This window comes from Lycorma delicatula, chromosome 1 (genome assembly GCF_047948215.1).
Source record: "Lycorma delicatula isolate Av1 chromosome 1, ASM4794821v1, whole genome shotgun sequence".
NCBI classification, from domain to species: Eukaryota; Metazoa; Arthropoda; class Insecta; order Hemiptera; family Fulgoridae; genus Lycorma; species Lycorma delicatula.
This window is the reverse complement of record NC_134455.1, coordinates 107,465,448-107,478,259: the sequence shown is the minus strand read 5'-3', so window position 1 is coordinate 107,478,259 and position 12,812 is coordinate 107,465,448.

Genomic DNA, 12,812 nt, shown 5'->3' with positions numbered 1-12,812 from the left:
GTCTGATGTCTGAAGCCGGAATAATGCCACTACATTATAGAAGAGAGATCCTCTTGTTAAGATATGCAGCAAATATATGGGCTTTCCCTGCCCATATAAATAATAAATTGTTTATGAATCATCCCATGGCTGCATTATACGAACGTCGTGCTACCTATTCCAGACCAGCCGGAATTAGGTACCACGAATTAAGAAGGAAATATGAAATTGCTATACCAGAGACACTAGCAATTTCTACTAGAGAAATACCGCCATGGCTCTTGCCAGCGGTAAATACAAGTTTGGATCTCTCTCAAGGAGAAATAAAAAAGAAACCAGCAGTGATCATCCAGCAAGATTTTTTAGCAACCGTCAGTAGTTACGAAGAACATATTAGAATTTATACTGACGGTTCTAAAACTGAACATGGTGTTGGATGCTCGATATATGTAAATGAAGAAGCCCACTCTTGGAGACTGCCAGATGTGGCCAGTGTCTACACGGCAGAACTCACTGCAATTCAGCAAGCTCTTCGCTACACTGAACACTATTGCGAAGAGAGAGTGCTAATATGTTCTGATTCATTAAGTGCACTCGTCGCAATTCGGAACAAGAACATTAAGGATGTCCTAATTGCAAACATCCTGTCCATTTTATACGTTCTAAAACAACGAGGACAGCGATGCGTATTTGTATGGACTCCAGGGCATGCTGGTATTACAGGTAATGAAATCGCAGACGAAGCTGCCAGAAAGGCAACAGTCTGCGATGATTTGGATGCATTTCCTGTAAGAGTGGCAGATATTAAAAACCGTCTAACAAATATAGTAAGAAACAAGTGGAACGCTGAATGGAGGAGTTTAAATACAAAATTAAACTCAGTTAAAACTTCTCCTTATAAATGGAAAAGCGACTTTAAATTGACTCGCCGTGAACAAGTAGCGGTAACCAGACTTAGAATCGGACACACGCGATTAACAAATTTATATTTGTTAACCGGCGAAGTGAGACCAATGTGCGGTGTTTGCAATAAAACACTGACAATCAAGCATCTAATAGAAGAGTGTACCATATATGAGGACCTCAGAAAGAGGTTCTGTTTTACAAATAATATTAGTGCTGATCTGGATAATGGAAATGAAGAAAATATAGTTGCATTTTTACACGCCAGTGGACTTCTTAAAAGTCTGTAAAATGGAAGTTTAAAGCTGTGGTAAAAGATACTCTAAGCGGTAGTTATATATATATACATATAGAAGAAAGAGGAAAGATATGGTATTGAGAAGATTAATTATAATTTTTAAGTTCATGGTCTTTTGAGAACCTATCTCAAATTTTAATATTGGGGCCCTTTACACCCCGTAAGTGTTTGTGATTGTCCTTGTCTTTCATGTTTTAATGTTTATTGTGAAGTTTGTGTTTTTAAATAAATGTAAGGGCCCTTTACACCCTTACATATGACGATCCTGATGGAGATAATAATTTCTTTTAAAGAATGTGACGAGGGCTAATGACCTTAGCAGTCGATGCCCGTAAAAATTCAGATAAAAAAAAAAAAAAAAAAAAAAAAATAATAATAATAATAATCGAACATGTCGTTAGCGGGTGTCAGTTTTTAGCTCCAAGGGAATATACAGTCCGACATAACAACGTGGCGAAGATACTTCATCAGAGACTGGCTTTGGACCTGGGTCTTCTCTCCGTTTCAGTCCCGTATTTTAAGTATGCTCCTCAGTCTGTATTAGAGGACGATCAGTATAAACTGTACTACGATCGTACTGTTCTGACGGACAGGACAGTGGAGCATAATAGGCCAGACATCGTTCTGACCAAGAAGCAGGAAAAAATCACCTTCCTGATTGATGTCACAATCCCATTGTCCACCAACATAGTGAAGAAGTACACGGAAAAACTAGTGAAGTATAGGGATCTTGCAGAACAAGTCAGGGAGATTTGGGACCAGGAGAGCGTAACAGTGGTCCCGGTGGTTTTGGGCGCGATGGGAGAGATTCCACGTTCTCTGCATGGTTCATTAAGATCCGTTGGAGCACCAGCAAATCTGTTCCGACCAATGCAGAAGGCTGTGTTGCTGGATACATGCCGCTTGGTCCGTCGGTACATCACAAGCTCGAGCGATAAGATAACGCCTGTTCTTGAGGGGCCACCTGATCGTCATCAGATGGAGCTGCAGACGGGGGACAATGGCCGTTAACATCTGGCAGTTCATAAGTTGTTATGTCTGGTATTTTATCTTTCATTCTTACATTTTACCCATAGTTTTTTTTTTCAATAGTTCATGCTACCATATACAATGCACGTCAGAACAATAGTTATAGCTCCTGCGCCTTGCCTATGGGCCGGCCAGGATGCTTTTTACTGGGCTTGCCCAAGAGAAGGATAATAATAATAATAATAATAATAATAATAATAATAATAATGCCCTGAGGTAGATAATCCCCACGTCCGGAACACAACATCTATGTTCCACGTCCAGGGCCGCAACAACTGTACCTTTGTACATCACATATAGCTGGCTAACGGGGTTCCGAGTAAATTCCTCGGTTATGCTTTGCTAAGTTTGACCTGGTTCCAACTTCAGGTCACTAAACGGACTGGATTTTTGGCTACCTGCAGGAAATGAAATAACAAACGATTTTGGAAATGGATTCATACCATTCTTAGAGCTGGCGATGTGGCGGCCAGGGTCAATGTTATTGCAGGTGTAACGGAGACCCTTCCGTTGTCCACATGCCCCCTGCGATGGCAAGCATGTAGCAATGGTGCCCATGTATGTCGGTGCATGGGAGCTCTGAAAGCTTCGGTGAGTAGGAGCCTGGAGTCAGTGCAGAGGCTGCGCATCCGCTCTCTGCCAGGACATATGCCGGTTCCACCGGAGTACCGGATAGGACCTCCAAGGTTAGTAGCCCTGGAGTGGGGGTGTACCCCGGCGGCTAGCCTTGCTACAGAAGGGATCCACTGTTCATGAACATTGAACATTCAAACGTGGCAGAGGGTGCACGTAAACACCCTCGTTTAGAAACCGCCGATTCGCCACAAGCGAAGCGGAAAAAAGTAAGGAGAGTGATAAGATTAGAAAAGATGCTGATAAAATCAGTAAAGATTTGAGAAAAGCTTTGTTTGGAAATAATGTTCCCAAACCAAGATTTTTGGTCATTACAAAAGAGAATGGTAACTTCCAAAAGGTAAGTCCATTCTTAATTGCAAGAGAGATTACAAATTGTGCTGGTGGTCCTGTCAAGGAAATCCGTAAGACGTTTAACGGATTACATGTCGAAACTATAAACGACATGCAAAGCCAGAAAGTCCAGGCGTTGAAGAAGATCGGTGAATTTGCGGTTACTGTCCAACCGCATAGTACACTTAATTCATCTAGAGGAGTTGTTGTTTGCCGTGATCTTCTTAACTGTACTGAAGAAGAAATAGTGCAGGAAATGTCTAGTCAGGGAGTGACACATTGTCGCAGACTTTCTATGAGACGAAATGGTGAGATTCTTCCTTCGGCCTCTCATGTTTTGACATTCAATAGGCCAAGTCTTCCTGAAAAGGTACGAGCTGGCATCCATCGGCTTGATGTACGGGCATTTATTCCGCAGCCGATGAGATGTTTTAGATGTCAACGTTTCGGACACACTGCAGCTAGATGTGAAGCGCAGGAAATTTGTATATGCGGAATGAAGATACATGAGAGTGATCCATGTAAAGACCCTCCAGTCTGCATTAATTGTAAAGGGCACCATAACTGTCGATCCAGGAACTGCCCAGTATACAAATCAGAAACAGCCATTCAGGAGGTTAAAACGCTTCAAAAAGTCAGCTACCCTGAAGCGAAGAAGATTGTAAACCTACGTACACCTAGACCATCGACTTCATACGCAGAAGCAGCTGCTGCTCCCCCCCCACACCTAAAATCAACGTGGAGCAGTTGCTTAATACGATGGCACCAAGTCTCGCGACAATGATAGAAAGAATCATTGATTCCAAGATCGAGTCGACTCATCAGATACAACAAAGTAAACATGAGAAGGCTCAATCCCGGACTGACGTCGCCGACAGAAGACCCGTACCAGCGCAGTTTAAAAAACCGGCAAAATCCTCGATTATAACTCCAGCAATAGACGTAATGAAGAAAAATCTTGATTTATTCGACAAAGATCTATCGATCACCCCGATGACGAGTCATATAGCTAAGGATACTGTGACAAGAGTACAGGAAAAATCTGCGTCAACCAAAATGGAGGTGCAAGTAACTATCGAAAAAGCACCAGACACAGACGATATTAAAACCGTACCTACAGAGGCCCCAAAAGCTCAGAGAACAACTGTGGCGAGAGCATCTGTATCAGCCGGCCCAAGCACAGCCTTAGACATTGAATCGAGTTCATCAGCCGCCGAAAGTGCATCGGTTGCAAGTTTAGACTCAATTGCAACGATGCTCACAGCACCATTGAAGCTTTCATCACCTGATGTAAGCCGGCGAACGTCATTGGCGTCAGAAAGAGAAGACGATGCCATGTCCGAAGCCTCAGACACTCTGTCGTCGGAAGTTGAAGCCGTTCGCAGAATGGAAAAACGGTGTAAAAAAGGTTGGCCGAAAGGAAAGCCTAGAAAGTAATATAATTGGATCAGAAATTATAAGGAAAAGTAAAATTTTGATCATTTTTTTACACATGAAAATGTGAAAGTTTGAACCTTTTTTTTTATTTTTTTTGAAGTGTGATGGGGCTAATGACCAAAGTAGTCGATGCCCCTAAAAACCTCAAAAAAAAAAAAAAAAAAAAAAAAAAATAATAATAATAATAATAATAAAAGGCCCTGAGGTAGATAATCCCCACGTCCGGAACACAACATCTATGTTCCACGTCCAGGGCGGCAACAGCTGTACCTTTGTACATCACATATAGCTGGCTAACGGGGTTCCGAGTAAATTCCTCGGTTATGCATTGTTAAGTTTGACCTGGTTCCAACTTCAGGTCACTAAACGGACTGGATTTTTGGCTACCTGCAGGAAATGGAGTAACACATGATTTTGGAAATGGATTCATACCATTCTTAGAGCTGGCGATGTGGCGGCCAGGGTCAATGTTATTGCAGGTGTAACGGAGACCCTTCCGTTGTCCACATGCCCCCTGCGATGGCAAGCATGTAGTTAAGGTGCCCATGTTCGGAGCATGGGAGCCCTGAAAGCTTCGGTGTGTAGGTGCCTGGAGTCAGTGCAGAGACTGCGCATCCGCTCTCTGCCAGGACATATGCCGGTTCCACCGGAGTACCGGATAGGACCTCCAAGGTTAGTAGCCCTGGAGTGGGGGTGTACCCCGGCGGCTAGCCTTGCTACAGAAGGGATCCACTGTTCATGAACATTGAACATTCAAACGTGGCAGAGGGTGCACGTAAACACCCTCGTTTAGAAACCTCCGATTCGCCGCAAGCGAAGAGGAAAAAAAGTAAAGAATCTGATAGGATAATGAAAGATGCTGATAGGATCAGTAAAGAATTAAAAAAAAGTATTTTTGGCTATAGCGCACCAAAGCCAAGATTTTTAATTATTACAAGGGAGAATGGAAACTTTCAAAAAGTTAGTCCATTCCTTATCGCAAGAGAAGTTACAAATTGTGCTGGTGGTCCTGTCAAGGATATTCGTAAAACTTTTAATGGATTGCATGTCGAAACCATCAACGACATGCAAAGCCAGAAAGTTTTGGCGTTGAAGAAGATCGGTGAATTTGCGGTCTCTGTCCAACCGCATAGCACACTGAACTCATCCAGAGGAGTTGTTGTTTGTCGCGATCTTCTTAATTGTACAGAAGAAGAAATTGTACAAGAAATGTCAAGTCAGGGAGTAACTCAATGTCGCAGACTTACTATGAGAAGAAATGGTGAAATTCTTCCTTCGGCCTCGCATGTTTTGACATTTAATAGGCCGAATCTTCCTGAAAAGGTACGAGCTGGCATCCATCGGCTTGATGTACGAGCTTTCATCCCGCAGCCGATGAGATGTTTTAAGTGTCAACGATTCGGACACACAGCAGCAAGATGTGAAGCGCAGGAAATATGTATATGTGGAGAGAAAACACATGAGGGTTACCCATGTAAAGACCCTCCAACCTGCGTTAACTGTAAAGGGCATCACAATTGTCGTTCAAGAAACTGCCCTACATATAAATTAGAAACAGCAATTCAGGAAGTTAAAACGCTTCAGAAGGTAAGCTATCCTGAAGCAAAGAAGATTGTTAATAAGCGAACACCACGACCATCGACTTCTTATGCAGAAGCAGCGGCTGCCCCTTCCACATCTAAAATTAATGTGGAGCAGTTGCTTAACACGATGGCACCAAGTCTTGCGACGATGATTGAAAGAATCATTGATTCAAAGATTGAGTCGACTCATCAGAGAAAACAAAGTAAAGATGAGAAGGCTAAAGATGAATCCGGACTGACGCCGTTGACATGAGAGACACACCAGCGCCGTTTAAAAAACCAGCTAAATCTGCGATTGTAAAGTCACCAACTTGTGTAAGAATTAAAAATCTTGATTTATCTGACAAAGAGAAACAGACCGCTCCGTCGTGTAGTCACAAATCCAAAGAAATTGTGATAAGAAAACCTGAATCTGCGGAAACAGAGGTGCAAGTTATTATAGAAAAAGCACCAGGCGCAGATGAAATAAAACCTGTAAAAATAGAGCCTCCCAAAGCGCAAAGACCAGCTTCGGTGAGAGCTCTATTTCAGCCGGACCCAGTACTGCAGTAGACATAGAGTCCGGCTCATCCGCCGCGGAGACATCATCGCACATTAATTTAGATTCTTTAGCAAAGATGCTAACAGTGCCGGTGAAAGTTTCATCAACTGACGTCAGCCGAAGAACGTCACTGGCATCCGAAATAGAGGAAGACGATGCCATGACTGAGGCCTCGGATACGCTGTCATCAGAGGTTGAGGCCGTCAGAAGAATGGAGAAACGTAAAAAAGGTTGGCCGAAAGGAAAGCCTAGAAAGTGATTTTATTGGATCAGAAGTTATAAGAAAAGTAAAATTTTGATCTTTTTTGACACATGAAAATGTGAAATTTTGAACCTTTTTTTTATTTTTATTTTTTGAAGTGGGATGGGGCTAATGACCAAAGTAGTCGATGCCCCTAAAAACCTCAAAAAAAAAAAAAAAAAAAAAAAAAAAAAATAATAAAAGATTTTTGAAAGTATATGTCTGGAGCGCAGCTTTATGTGGAAGTGAAACTTGGACGATCGGAGTACCCGAGAAGAAAAGATTAGAAGCTTTTGAAATGTGGTGCTAAAGGAGAATGTTAAAAATCAGATGGGTGGATAGTGACAAATGAAGAGGTGTTGCGACAAATCGATGAAGAAAGAAGCATTTGGAAAAATATAGTTTAAAGAAGAGACAGACTTATAGGCCACATATTAAGGCATCCTGGAATAGTCGCTTTTATATTAGAGGGTCAGGTAGAAGGAAAACATTGTGCAGGCAGGCAACGTTTGGAATAAGTAAAACAAATTGTTAGGAATGTAGGAGTAGAGGGTATACCGAAATGAAACGATTAACACTAAATTGGGAATCTTGGAGAGCTGCATGAAACCAGTCAACCTACTAAAGACAAAAAAAAATGATTTTCTTATGCCTTCAATGTTAGTGTAATATTTTTTTATAAAAAGATTTATATATTGAAGTCAAAATCAACGAAAATTAGTTTTAATTAATCAAACCATTTCCTTTTAGTCTATTTGTTCGTTTAATATTTTTATTTTAGTAGGAAAAATTATTAGTTCATCTAATTTAAAAATATTGCTTTTATATGTTTAAAGAGACGTTTCATTATTTCTTTTTGATGAGTAATGACGTTTCTTATTATTTTTTGATTTGCTAGAATGTTTCCTGTTTAATAGTTGTTAGATATTTCTTATATAGTATTGGGTAGGTAGTGTGTATATAATATATATTGATTGTTTTTTTTTAATGTTTTTATATGGTTAGTACATTTATTTAATCTGTTGCTATTGCCAAATATAGTTTGTTGGTAAGGTAATTCTTATACGTTGAGTTGGCTAAACGAATAAAGACGGTAATAAATATTTATTATTCAATACTTCAACTAAGGTAGGTATTATTGTAGTTATTATTACTAATAGCAGAACTAGTAAGTATGTTTCTTTGTGATGATCAAGGTCGTGTTAAGAAAAAAAAAATAGATACGTAAGATGGAATAAGAATGATGGCATCACATTACAATGAATTAACACTTGTGACACGACCTTCAAATGCCTAAAATGTTATTCGCGGAATAGTATGTAGTTGTTTTTAACCGTTGTATTAAAATAATATCATAACGTATTACATTTCGTATATTATGTTTAATAAGCGAAGCTTACATTCTATTGACAAACTTATCTACTGTTTACAGTTAAATTAACACAGTTCTTAAAAGTATATGTGTTAATAGATTAAGATCTTTGGTATTAGAATATTTTCTAGAACAATTTGAACTGTATTATTAGTAATTATTTGTGTTTAGTTTGCATAAACGATTACCTGTATCGTTAATAAGTCTTTATAATAGCTTTTTTAATATTATAGGATCAAGGTTCAATTCTAATCAATTTATATGTTTTTCAACTTGACTAGAATTCTAATTTTCTTTCTTTCTTCGATGTTTGAAATTTAATTAAACATAATATCATAAAAATACGGATCTGATCGTAAAAAAATTTAAATGATAAGAAAGTGAGCTTACTAATTCAGTATTTAAGTATTTCACTTATAAACCAATATAATCTTGAAATAGAATTTACCCAAGAAGTATATACCGGGTGATATTTAAGTATAGAAACAGCTTTATACTGCATATTTTTTTGTTTGTTTAGCCTCCGGAACCACTGTAAGGTATTACTTCAGAGGGTGAAAGAAGATGATATCTATGAATGTAAATGAAGTGTAATCTTGTACAGTCACAGGTCGACAGTCACAGGTCGGATATTAATCCGTATAAAAGTAACTGTCTTTATTAGAATTTGAACTTTAGAACTCCCGACTTCGAAATCAGCTGATTTGCGGTCTTAGTAAAGGCAGTTACTTTTATACCGATTTGAATACTAGATCATGGATACCGGTGTTCTTTAGTGGTTGGGTTTCAATTAACCACAGATCTCAGGAATGGTCGACCTGAGACTGTACAGGGCTACACTTCATTAACATTCATACATATCATTCTCATTCAACCTCTGAAGTAATTCCTTACAGTGGTTCCGGAGGCTAAATAGAAAAAAGAGAAGACTGCACATCTGAAAGGAATTTGAAGACAGAAAGAAATGGGGTTCTACATAGTTAAAGAAAAATCTGCATTATGGTGGGTTTTTAATATTAGATCGACCATATTGAATCAAACTTAACTTTTTTAAATAGGAAGGTGGACATAAGACATATGATTTCGATTTAAAATTTTACAAGAAAACAATGTGAAATCCGCTTTTCTGTTAATGTGTTAATGCCTTCATTATCCAGTTATAAGCATTCAAAGCTGCAATGACGGAAAAATCGTGTTAACAATAAAACGAGATAAAACACCCTTCATGAACAATTTTATTGCATTTTACATTCATAAAGCATACAATAACGAACTGAAAATAGTTACAATTATATTATAATTGTATTATTATATTATTATAATAGTTATATTATTTGTAATAGTTATATTTACTTTTAATATTATAATATTTATTTAAAAATTTTAAATAAATATTTTGAATCGTGAATTACTAATGAAATAAATCTTGAAAGCATACGATTCTACAATAGCAATTCAAAATGCTTCCCCTTTATAACTTGGCAGTGTTCTGACATCAAGACTAATATCCGTTTATAACTGGTGTATCATGTCTAGTAGTACACGAGCAGATTCGTCAATTATTCTTCTTTCCAATTCGTCAATGTTTGCAGATTTTGTGTTTAAACATTATGTTTCAGATACCCCAAAAAAAGTAATCAGAGAAGACAAATCTGGAGTCCTGTCGGCCCATTCCAACGATTTGGAAATTATTCACTTAAGATTTTCCGCACCCTTAGATAATAATGAAGTGGTGCTCCATCTTGCTGAAACCATAAGTTATTGTTTAATTCTTGTCCAACATTTTCCCGGATATTTGGTAAAATCCTATCGGATAACAAGTTGCAATAAGGATCTCCTGTAAGATTGTCATCTAAATTAAAAGGCCCTAGAATACAATGAGCAACGATTCTACCTAAAATGTTCACTTTCTGAGGAGGGTGCTGTGTATGAATTTCCAACATCTACCTGGGATTATGGAAGTAAAATCAACGAAAATTAACTTTTAATTTATAAAACCATTTTCTTTTAATCTATTTGTTTATTTAATATTTTTATTTTAATTATAAAAATGAATAGTTAAATTAATTTAAAAATATTATTTTATATTTTTTACAAAAGTCTTTTCGTTATTTTTTTTGATGAGAAATAATGACATTTCTTATTATTTATTGATTTGCTAGAATGTTAGTTGTTTTGTAATAGTTATGTTATAATATTTTTCTTATATTTATTATATAGTATTGGGCAGGCAATGTGTGCATATACACACTGCCTGCCCAAGTGCAGGCAGTTATATTTTTTCTGTTTTTTTTTTTTTTTTTTTTTTGTCATCCTACCGTATTATATAGGTTATCATCAGAAACATATGTAGATTGTTTTTATGTTTTTTGTAAAGAATGAAATTTGCTTCAATATCGATAGTTTTGCTTATTCACACGGCCATTTAACATAAAAGTCGCTTCATCAGTAATTATTATTGAATTAGAAAAAATTGCGTCTATGTCTAATTTCTGTATTATAATATCACAATATCCAGCTCGGCGGTCAAACATCTAACGAAAGTTTTTGCTTATAAGGGTGAAATTTAGTTGTTTTAAGAATTTTTGAACTGATGTCAAGTTGGACAACAGCTTTCCGAATCAATGTAGGGTCTTCAACAAAGATCTGAATATCATCTAATGATTGCATCAGTTGTGATTTGATATAAAATAATTTAATTTACACCATAGTTTGTGTCTTAAGAATTAATACTTTTTTTTACCGAAGGTGCATAAACAGAAATCAGGGCGAAATCTTTTGCCAGCATATTCGTTAACATAGCGTTTCCGGTCCTACTTTTTTATGAACTATCTTCTTTATTTTCACAGTAGATTATGTTCTGAAAGGTTATATTCTTCCTGAACCCCTATGTTTATATGCATATATTATTCCAATATTTTAATTATATGGGTCGGACTCGAAAAGCCATGGTGCAGGATTGTCGAACTGCGTTACATGGTGGGAGTTTTAAACCAACAAACTTTTTTTTTCTTTTTTTTAACTTCCGGGACCACCGTTAGGTATTGCTTCAGAGAATGAGAAGAATGACAATTTTTGTAGCGTGTGAAAATGCCATGCCTACCAGGATTCGAACCCGGAACCTCCGGATGAAAGACCGAGACGCTACCACACTCGCGTCACAGAGGCCGGCCAAGAAACTTCCTTAATAATTGGTTGCCAATCAAAATTAACAAAGATTCAAGAAACTGAAGGACTTTACATATATCATTATCCTAGTTGAAATAAAAATAAAAAAAATAAAAAAATGTAATTTAAATGGAAAACGGAGAAATAAATTTATTTATTCTAAAAAAATATGTTTTTGGTCATACAAAGTGCTGATCACGGACCAAGACAAAGTATAGCAGTATCGGCAATAATTAAATATAAATTTTAACGTATATTAATGATTCAGTAAGTCGTATTGTTTAAGTTTAGCTGGTACTACCGGCAGTGAACTTGCCATTAATATAAAGCAGATAAATTCTTTGATCTTTTCAGCTAACGAATGTATATCATTTTTTTAAAAAATTGAGTACGTTTATCTACCTTTTTCAGATTTGTTCTAACTAAATCACATGTTGACGCTCAACACTCAATAAAAATGCTTCAACAGATTGACGTCAATACATGATGATGTCAAAACTCTTTGTACTAAGTGAGTACAGCGAGTTTTGAAAGTGAATATATTCGAAACGCGTCAACAGGTGATTTAGTTATGACGAAGTTAACAAAGATAAACAGATAAACATACTCAATATAAAAATTATGACGATGTTAGCAGAGTATGATATAAACAAAAAAAATTATATACTTTAATAATAATTTTTAAAGCATATCATGTAAAATATCAAAAAGACTCAAAATTAAAATTACAAAAATCAAATTAATCTATAAAAATACCTAAAAGCAATAATATTTAAATGATGAAAATCTTTGCGATCATAGCACTTTCTTTACTTCGTACAAGGAGGTAGTTGTTTCATTTCTGAAACAAAAAGAAGGGCAAAGAATTGTAAAAACTTCCCGGCTGTTCCTTACGTTCATCAGAATTTCTAAATGGAAATAATACAAGGAAATTAAGTTGTTAAGTAAAATTTGTTTAACTTTAAATGAAAATAGTACAAAGAATTTATAAATGTGCTTCTTAAAAATTATAAAGCACCTGGGTGTAATATGTCCCACTACCTCCTATTAAAGATCCACATCTTAGATTCTCATCTGAATGTTTTACAACCAATCCCACAAAAAAGTGGTGTAATTGAAAAATTATGGAGAACGCTTTTAACAGGAAATATCCATCATGGAAACACGGAAACGGGAACACGCAACTAGGGAAAATGAAACCCAAGAATTTTGGCTTAGTTTTGGTGGAATTTCAAGATTGATGTACCTTCAGTAAACTACACCAAAATAAAAAACCAAAACTTTAGAAAATCCAA